Here is a 9715-nt window from a genome sequence, read left to right as displayed (position 1 = left end):
AATCTAACCTAAATTTAACCCAGATTATCCCTTATACCCTATATACTGTATATATATATATATATATATATATATATATATACCGCTGCTTGAGTCGTTACCGTTACTTTAAGTACAGCTTATTAAAAAAAGATTATATTTCTGCTGTGATTATATCCTGGCTTTTGCATGCTTGTATCAGTAAAGTAACATCCCAGATACAGGTTACGGATTACATTTATCGCAATTCGGATAACATATATATTGTATATTACTGTCATTCACAGTAAAATACACGGACGCTAAGCTTCATGAACATTAATACCAAATTAGTTTCTTCATTACCAGATCTAACTTTACTGAGTTAATTATACAATATACTAGATATAATTATATGTCACATCCACATCTGCATCCGCATCCGCACCTACAGAATGTGGATATTCTGGATGTTTAAAGCTTTGTGAAGTTATGTTTGTCACTGAGAAGAGATAAACCTTGTCAGAGTTACCTCTCTCTCTCTCTCTCTCTCTCTCTCTCTCTCTCTCTCTCTCTCTCTCTCTCTCTCTCTCTCTCTCATTTCTGTCACCATCCAAGTTTATTCAGCTTAGGAGAAATACTGTAAACCTAAAAGTCTGAATAGGTACCATCACAACCCATCCATATATATGATGAAAGTTTCCTAAGTGCAGTAAAACCGTCTGAAGGTGGCAAGACTACAGTTTGAAAACGTCACCATATTATATCGTATTACCTGCAGTAGACGTGTGCCGGTGGTCAGCAGGTTGGTTTTTCCCGTGTATTGGTGGATTGAAAATTATTAGAACGAAGGAAAATTTAGTTGGTTATCATGGTCGAAACCAAATTACTGTAGTTTCAGGATATTATCGCCGAATCCAAATTACTGGAGTTTCAAGTGGCCATCTTTTACTGATGATTTTATTTTGACCATTAGTCATGTACCGTACATTTCACGAGAAAAACACCTGCTGTAAGTGTAGATTTAAATAGTACTCGTGGAGAAGTGTCTTAAATCAGCGTGAGCGGTTTTTTAACAAACTAATTAGGGTAGGCTGAGTGAATAGGATGTCAGGTTAGGTTAGATTGGGTGTTAATCGGTGCTTTGGTTGTGTCATATAGGAAGCTAGGTTAGTTTGCTGGTTACAGTTAGGTTACGATAAATTAGGCTGCTAAGTTTACTAGTTACTGTAGTTATATTAGATGGTTTGATTATTCTTTTTAAGTTAGGTGGGTTGATTGAGTTAGATTAAACTAGTTTATGTGGCAAGGTCAGGTGACGTTGGGTATGGTTTGATGGTTGGGTTAGGTTTTGTTTCGTTAGGTTGCATGAGGTTTGATTCGGCTTGGTTAAGTTGTTGCTAGATTAGGTCAGTAAAGTAGGTGTTAGATTGGGTTAGATGGATAGATTAGATTCTGTTATTAGGCTGTCAGGTTAGGGTGTTAGGTTTGGTGGTTTGGTTTAGTTTGGTTAGGTCAGGTACCAAGATCACGTTAGGTTAAATGAGGTCACTAGGTTACATACCGGTAGTACTATTGATTTGCATAACCTGCAAACTGTTTAGGCGAATTGTACTTAAAATTTCGTATTCGAAATCCATCAGATCTGAGATAGACCATCTGAGAAGGTTCTGAATGACTGCAATTGGACCTGAACGACATGGAACTCTCTTGACTAAAACCTGAATACATGAAGAACCTGAATAGACCTTTCTGACCTGAACGAACTAATTGGACCCAATTGGGCCTAACCTGCCCTAAACTGACCGGAATAACCTGACTAAGGAAGTTTGATTACTCGTTCCCGCCGCGGATGGGCTGGGGGACAGGTATTGTTTTCACTCTGTTGTCTGTCTGTCTGTCTGTTAACAACTTCACGCGAAAACTACTGATGCGATTTTGACTAAAATTACGGGGATGATGGTCTGTGACCTTCTGATCGCCTGATTAAATTTTGGGCCAAATTGAGCCAAGGTCCAGGCTGTAAGCCCAAAAAAGTTTTAAAAAATCATTTTTTCGCCATAACTACCTTTCAAGTCGTCATGTCGACATGAAATCAAAACATAAAGGTGCATCTTTCAAATCTGCATCCCATAATATGCCTCATTACATCAGGGGGGTCACCCCCCAGTTAGCAGTAGGGGGGTCAGTATCAGGTGGGTCGGGCCTAAAATTTGAAATGGACATAAAATCGTCAACTTTCACCCGATTTACTCCAGATTTGATATGTGACATCTTGACTAGATATCCTGTTGTGTTTATACGTCAGCACTAAAATGACCGCCGGGGACAGGATTGCTGTGCCTTGGCTGGCTGACTATTATGCCGGCACGAAGCAGGTGATTCTGTCGATGATGTTTGTTATTTTCCCCTTCTTTTTCCGTCTCGTCCTCCTTTACACGTCTGTTATTTTCCCGTTCTTTTTCCGCCTCTTCGTCATTTACCACGTCTGTTATTTTCCCCTCTTTTTACGCCTCTTCTTCCTTTACCGCGTCAGAATCTTTCATTTTCAAATATTAGCCCTCCTTTCTCCTATCCTAGCTCCAACTTTGCATTTCCATATTCCGTTTTTACTTCTTTTCAGTAATCCATTACTACTTCTCTCTCGCCAATAATCTGTTCCTTTTAATTTGGCGTAAAATTAGGATCGCTCCCTCATGAATGCCGAGCTTTAACAAAAGGTTAACAGTGGACTGTTTTGCTAGACATAATGAAGTGCTATTGAAAGTATGCAAAGCAGTAGTATTGTGTGTGTGTGTGTGTGTTTTGCCATTGTTCTGCTGGAAATAAGCTTCAAGGGAACTATAATCTCCACCTAGATAAAATGAACGAACTGTACATTCATGTGCTTATCTCTCTATCTACAGTATTGCCAGACGCCTTGATCCTGTAGGCTAACGGGTGGCCATAAACAAATCGCTTCCACGTCTCCCTGTCCCCCGCCATTTCACTGTCTTGCTGCCAGCTCACACACCCCTCTCTCATATACCTATCCACTCCATCCCTCCATCTCATCCTTGGACTCCCCCTCCCACTCCCCCCTCCGTCTCATCCATTGCTTCCCTGTTCCTCTCTCCCCCTCCACCTCACTGACATACACCCTTCTCGTTAATCTCTCGCCCTCCATCATCTCCACATGGTCAAACCACCTCAGTGCATTCCTTCTAATGCTTTCTGTCACATCCAAATCCACATCACAACGCTCCTTCACTTTCTCATTTGTCAGTCTGTCTCTCCATGTAACTTCACACGCTGTTCTCAAATAACTCATTTCCGCTGCTCTCACTCTTGACTTGTGTCCTTCTTCACTTCCATAGATTAAAGGTGGAATCAGTACTATCATGCTGCGACTTTTTTTTACTTCCAAGTTCACTCCCCTATTTCTTATCACTGCTTTCAAAGAATCAGCATCATTTCTTCCTTGTTGTACCCTTTCAAGCACCTCACGCTCCAAACTTCCACTCTTACTCATCACACATTATCGCTAGTTCATATTCCCCTTGCATTCCTTCCAAACTTCTCTCTTAATTCTGCTTAACCTGTATTTTTCATATTTTCTTCATTCACTTCCCTGAGTTAACCAGCATGATTATAATCATTAGGTAATATTAGTTTTAAACACATACAATTAAGTCATTTATTACGTGTATTATTGTTTGATATGAAATGTATTATTATTTCACAGACTTTGTATTGGCATCCGTATCCGCAAGGATGTGAAAGCCGAGTATCCGCCACCACATCTGCAAACAGTGAATATTTGACGTCTACATCTACTTCCGCATCCGCAACATATCAGTGCCTGAAAGCTGTAGCTGCTTCCTCATCCGCGGACGTCTGAAATCTCACACACACACACACACACACACACACACACACACACACACACACACACACACACACACACACACACACACACACACACACACACACACACACACACACACACACACACACACACACACACACACACACACACACACACACACACACACACACACACACACACACACACACACACACACACACACACACACACACACACACACACACACACACACACACACACACACACACACACACACACACACACACACACACACACACACACACACACACACACACACACACACACACACACACACACACACACACACACACACACACACACACACACACACACACACACACACACACACACACACACACACACACACACACACACACACACACACACACACACACACACACACACACACACACACACACACACACACACACACACACACACACACACACACACACACACACACACACACACACACACACACACACACACACACACACACACACACACACACACACACACACACACACACACACACACACACACACACACACACACACACACACACACACACACACACACACACACACACACACACACACACACACACACACATCACGATGCATTCAGAAATTAATCCGTTCTCGTGGGAAAAAAAAAAAAAAAAAAAAAAAAGTTCCTTGCAGCTATATCTTGATTCTTCTACAAACCCTCAGTCCAATTTTGCTGTATCTGTATCTAGCATGCATCAGCCTTCTCTTTTCCTTTATTTTAGGTATAATTCTCTTTCCCTCCTTTTATAGGTATGCTTGTCTTTCCCTTATTCGTGGTACGTTTCTGTTTCCTCTCATTTTAGGTACCGTATACTGTACAATGACATGTCTTTTCCCCTTATTCATAGTATACCTGTCTCTTCCTCACGATTTAGCCATACTTCTGTCTGCCCTCTCTTTCTAGGTATACTTCTTCCCCCCCCCACCACCCAAATCTCCTTCACCCTCATTTTAATCATCCTTCCCTCAGTTCCCCAAGACTCTGTTATGCACTTATTTACTCATTATCCCTTGCAGCTCCCTTGATCAAAGCTCCATGTACCGGTGGGCTACTCCTTTTGATGGATCCTATTAAACCCACTTTTCAACCCACATTCGCCTTTTCTCCTCCAGCCTCATATTGGGCGACGTGATCAGAGCTCCCTAGTATTGCAGGATTGAAGATGTGTTCTCTTCAAAGTGGCCATAATCTCTAGCCGTCCATTTATACACAGCGGAAGCCGTGGTAGTTTTGCAACTAATTTCCCCCTAGCTTAGTGGTAGAATGATAACACTGCGGTTCTTCTTCTTGACTAGCATAGTATTCTGGTGTTTATCTCTTGTTACAGCCCAGCATTCCCTGTTGGAGAGATGGAAATTGTAGACCCAGTTAAAGTGGACAAAATATAATTCATTACCAGTCTGTTTACAGTTTCTTTTGAGTCAAATGAAATGTCAGTACATTTTTTTTTTTTTTTCCCTGTTGGCACCAGATTGTTTTATTCAGCGTCGAGAGAAATATCAGATGTAAGATTTAGAAACATTCTTCATTAATCCCTCACGTGCAAGAGGCTCACCGAAGCTTAATCTAATCGTCTGTAGGCAGCAAGAATAAAACTAACTCTACAGTGCTTTGATAGAACAGAGACGCTGCGCCCGAACATTTACCTTAAGTGTGATCTGAACCTTTCATCAACATGCACCAAAGCTGAATCACTTCTTTTCATTTTCCTTACTCAGTGCATATATATATATATATATATATATATATATATATATATATATATATATATATATATATATATATATATATATATATATATATATATATACCAAGTCTGAACCAAATTTGGATAATGGAATCTTGAGATAGCGCCACACCTGAATTTTTATCATGACTCGTGACTTTGATCTTCGATTTGCACCAAAGTCGAATCACGTTAAGAAGAGGTCAATGCCTCAGTCATGAGAACTGATTAAGCATTTAGTCCGATGATGTAAATACATATTGTACTCGTTCTGTCTGTCAACGTAGAAAGGATATGTACAAACGAAGGAATTGATTAAGACCGCTCAGTTCGAAAGACTTAGTCCGATCTGCATACAATAGTCTGGAGAAGTGAAGGATTATCCAAAACTCAGATTATCGGACTGAAGGGATTAAACTGACAGAGAAAACATCCTGAAGGCGTAAGAATGAATTCCTTCACTGGGATGGCGCATTTTGATTAAGTTCTTGCTCTATCCAACTGAAATGATACACTCGGGCTGAAGAGATTAAGGATCATAATAGTTACTTTATTATGATGAATTAAAGTGACTGATAAAAACAGACTTGATAGCGCATCATTACAGGTCAGCTTCTTACTACTTAAGGATCTCTCTCTCTCTCTCTCTCTCTCTCTCTCTCTCTCTCTCTCTCTCTCTCTCTCTCTCTCTCTCTCTCTCTCTCTCTCTCTCTCTGTGTGTGTGTGTGTGTGTGTGTGTGTGTGTGTGTGTGTGTGTGTGTGTGAGAGAGAGAGAGAGAGAGAGAGAGAACAGGATGATAATGGAGCGTGTCGAGGGAGTGGCAATTAAATGGCTGTAGATTCAGTGAACGGATGGGTCTGGATCAGTGGAACGAGCTTGTCATGGTCAATTTTAGCATCGAAATCTGAAATATCGGGGTATAATTAAATCAGATGTGGTTTATTTATTCACCTCTCCACGATCGTTATTTCAGACTTGGACATCAACTGAGTTCAAATAAATTAGGATTATTTGCCAGGTAGTAAAAACGCTCTGTAGGAATAGCCCGAATCTCATGACTTATTTTATTTATTATTTTAGCTCCTTCCAGACGATTTCATTCAATGTAGGAAGACTCTCTAATACTGAAGGGGTTAATGAAGGCCGTATCTAATCTCTTCAGTTCCCTTCTAAATACAGTCATCTCGTGTGATAATAGCAAATCTAAAAAGAATACCAACTGTCTTTTCATGTTCTAGGGAGCGAACGTTTGACTTTGCCTTTCGCCTTTCGACCTTTGAACGATTGCTCTCAAAATGAAATCAGTTTAATCTTGCCTTATATTCAAGGCTTCCACAAAGTTTGGTGTAAATCGAATAGAAACTGATTAAATTGACCTTGCCCTGTGACCTTGAGTTTATAAAAAATAATCGGATTAAAGGCTTTCACAATGGGTAACCCCTCCAGTTCGAAATGTCTGCCCTCACCTGATTACAGTAAAATCGTCTGGAGATACAATGAATAGATTAGACTAGTGCATAATCTTAATGACCAGGCAAAATCTCTCATCTCCAACTTACCAATCTCCTGAACTGCCTGTCATTCCACACGTGATGACGGTTCACTGGATCGCTGAGGGAATCGATTTGGGTTTTCCTATTCCAGCGGCGGTGTAATTGCGTTACCCGATGATGAATGCTGTCAGTGGTGAACGCTGGACAGAGCTGGCTGCATGTTTTCCACTCACGAAAAAGCATTAAACCTTAAGCTTATTTTTTCTGTTAACTCTTGTTTTGCACGTTGACAGATTCATATATTTCAGTCTTTGTGTTCACTTTCGTTCAATTTATAATATGATCTCTTTGTCGGAATCGAACGTTTTCCAGTAGGTTTCATTAAATGGGGGAATTACTGCAGTCCACAGTTTACCCTACATTTTTTTATGAAACCCTCACAGCTTGGTAAACAGACATTTGAAAATCTCTCGACCATTAGATCAGCTGTATAGTGTCCATGCACACAGATTAAGAACTGTACTCACGTGGGGAAGACTTCAACATCTATCACAGGTGGTTAAGTAATTTCTTCATTGATTCATGTCCCGATAGAAATAAAAAGTGCCTTTCTGTGGATCAGTAAACTTTAATGTGTGAACGGGAAGAAAAAGAGTATGGTCATGATGGCACCAGTGTTACTGACGATCTCCAAAATGATGAATTCGAAACAGAGTGATCAAATTTTGTCTTGGCATAATGAAAAAAATCGTATTATATTATGCGTACGCGGAAAATGTTATATATAAGCTGCTTTCTTTTTTTTTTCCGGGGAAGTCCATTCTATAAGTCTTTTATTTATAGACATTCAAACCATTCCTGAAAAAAGGGTAACTATTTTTTTTTTTCCATAGAGCTTTATTCACAACGCTTTATTTATTTTGTTGCGTAAGATACATTAATATATTACAGAAGCGTACGTCAGTGTGCGTAGGAAGATGCGGCCGTATTCATAAACTTTCTTGAGCCTGAGTTGTGTATATAGGACTGCTTTTTTTTTTCTTTTTTCTTTTTTTCATTTATCTGGGGCCTAATTCTTAAACTTTCTTGAGCTTGTTTGTGTATACTTTCATCTCCACCCATACAGCTAGCAAACTAGAATCCGGTAAAACACACACACACACACACACACACACACACACACACTCTCTCTCTCTCTCTCTCTCTCTCTCTCTCTCTCTCTCTCTTTCTCTCTCTCAGTTTTGTAAGAAATTTAAGTGCCGGAGAGGGGCGCCTTCACGTGGTGGCACTGATATAACCGGGCGGCTCAACTGCATGGTTAATCAAACATGCTTCACCTGACCTATCCCCGGACAGGAGGATGATGGACTGCAAAAGAAGGACAGTTTAAGTCAGCAATCTAACAGGTTCCCGTCTCAGATGAACCTGGGTCACAACAACAACAACAATCTTAACCTCCAACTCGATGTCATTATTACATTCTTGCTGCCCTCAGACGATTTTCTTAACATTGGAGAAATCGTTTCAGGTCTGTTGCCGGTGGGGGGGGGGGGGTTGAGAGGATTGCAAAGTAAGCCTAAAGGTTCATATTCTCACGGTCTGTTTTTTTTTTTTTTTTTTTTTTTTACAGTGCAAAAAAAGTCACTCTCCGTTGTTCAGAAGTTTTGTGCTGCTTCTCAACGTCGCTAATACACACACCCAGACCCCCATAACAAACATGCAGCAGACCTTTGACCAGCCGGCTTACTATGCAAGTCCAGATTCAGCAGATAACGACCCCCCCCCCTTCCCTTTGAGAAGTCTGGCTACGAGTCAAAGTTTGTAGTGATAGGGTTGGGTCTCCATTAACCCCCTCTTACAACAAGATTTCTCGAAGTAAAATAATCTGGTCTGAACGTACCGAAAATTAACTAGAAATACTTTTTCAGACTGGAGAGGTTCATGTGATACTTATATTTTTATAACTGTGCGTGTATATAATGGAGAAAGGTATAGCAATGTGTATTTTGAAGAATTAGTTTTCAGGATATTCTGCTCTTACAGGATTAGGTTTTGTTATTCCCTATATTTCCGTTTTCTGTCACACTTGTTCTCCATATTGTGGTCTTGTAATCCGTAGAGTTTTGCTGCTTACCAATGAAGAAAGACCCATAGGCCGATTAATTTCAACTATTTAATCTCGGTAGTGTGCTGCTGCTTTTTTTCTTTTCTTTTTTTTCATGGAACTATGGTGTAATACTTTGCATCAGTCTGCCAAGGATAATAAGCAATGTCTCCCATTTCCGTGTTTAAGGGTAGGCTTCAAGTATCCGGCAGTATCTTTAAGTCCAGAAGTTTGTTTAGTAATTTCCAAGCTACATGGATTCCATATTTCCAGTCAAATACAAACAAAAACAGCGCTGCCTTATTTTGCTCGAAACTTGAAGTCTTCCAGGAAACGCGAAACTGTGATGGACGTTTTATTGTTGTTGCTGTTGCCCTAGGTTCATCTGGGCGTGATCACGGTTGACTGCAGGCTGAGGTTGCCCTTTTCCTGCAGAGTACCATCTTCCTTTCAGAGATGTGGAGGAAGTTGAGGGATGTTTGTGTAACTGGGC

Source organism: Coenobita brevimanus, chromosome 24 (assembly GCF_032717465.1).
Source record: "Coenobita brevimanus isolate Jiangsu-jjx chromosome 24, ASM3271746v2, whole genome shotgun sequence".
NCBI classification, from domain to species: domain Eukaryota; kingdom Metazoa; phylum Arthropoda; class Malacostraca; order Decapoda; family Coenobitidae; genus Coenobita; species Coenobita brevimanus.
Note: the sequence above shows the minus strand (reverse complement) of the source record.